The sequence below is a fragment of the Peromyscus eremicus genome, chromosome 7, assembly GCF_949786415.1.
Source record: "Peromyscus eremicus chromosome 7, PerEre_H2_v1, whole genome shotgun sequence".
In the NCBI taxonomy this organism is placed as follows: Eukaryota; Metazoa; Chordata; class Mammalia; order Rodentia; family Cricetidae; genus Peromyscus; species Peromyscus eremicus.
The window spans coordinates 41,111,964-41,113,210 of record NC_081422.1 but is presented as its reverse complement, the minus strand read 5'-3'; the positions used below and the strand labels follow the sequence as shown (position 1 = coordinate 41,113,210).

At 44.9% G+C, this 1,247-nt stretch overlaps 1 pseudogene; it reads right to left on the bottom strand.

The window, feature by feature from the left end:
* Nucleotides 1-290: 290 nt before the first annotated feature.
* Nucleotides 291-474, bottom strand: LOC131915606 (small ribosomal subunit protein uS14-like; annotated as a pseudogene).
* Between the last annotated feature and the right edge of the window lie 773 nt (nt 475-1,247).

Sequence of the window (1,247 nt, the reverse complement as noted above, 5' to 3'; positions counted from 1 at the left end):
AGTGCACTGCACAAAGCCCCGAGTTCAGTCCATAGCACTGTACATAAACTGCGTGTAGTGGTGTGTGTCTATAATCCCAGTACCCAGGAAGACAGTTCAGAAGTTCAAGGTCATCTGCACTACACAGAGAATTTAAGGACCACCTGGGATTCATGAGAATGTTTGTTTGTTTGGGTTTGGAGCTTTTTGTTTTGTTTTGTTTTTTAAGGTCTTAAAGTTTCAGTGTTTTTTTTTTTCTTTTTTTCTTTGTATGTAGATGCTAGCATGATCTCTCAATCTTCCAAATCCACTCAAGAAAGGTGGCTTAGTTTAATGAAGCCCACATCCTTTGAGTCCTGACAGAACACTCACTGCCTGCACATGTTCAGCCCATATTCCTAGATCCAACCCTAGCATGTTGAACAGTCATGGCAAGAGAGAGGACCCTCGCCAAACATGTGAGGGTTGACTCCAGTACAGCTGCTGGTGACCCATCTTGCCTTCAGACTGCCAACGAGGGGAAAGGTGAGGTGCTATGTTTAAAAGAAAGAAGGAGAGGAGGAAGAGAAGGAGGAGACATCTCAAAGGGCAAAAGGATGAACTGTACGAAATCAGGATGAGACAGGTATGGCCCTATCAAGCTGTGTCTTGCAGTCTTCCCTACATAGGTTCAAAGAAGAGAATCCAGACAGCCCTGATTCTAAAAGAGCAGGGTGTCATTCACAATACTTCCTAACAAATGGTACCGTGTGAGCAGGCAGGGAAGTCATTCATGAAGGAAAAACCTGTCCTCGAAGCGAGGACCTAAGATGCTTACATCCTGAGTACCTGAAACTTGTCCTCATCCATCTACCCCCACACTTGAGAGAGGAGGTGCCGTAACAAGCATCTTGATATATCCTCGTCTACAATCTGGTTATGAGGTTATCAGGCAAGAAAGACACCCCAGGGGAATGCATATGCTTCTTTCATAGAGGAAGCTGTGAGTAAATAGCTGAAATTTATCTTGAGGGAGATAATAGAAACACTTTTTTAAAATGTGGAAAAAAACAATATTTTCCTCTAGAGCATCAAAGCCTTCCCAGGCTTAGATCATGGTTCTCATTAATGGGCCTCCTGGCCAGATCCATCTGGGGTCCAGGAGACAAGGAGAGAAGTGGATTCGCCTGGTCAGTGGTTTTAATACAAGCCAGGTTGGGGGTGGGGCGGGGAAGAGCACGTACCACAGTAAACTAAACCTCTGCTACTGCCCAACTCAAAGCTCCTTG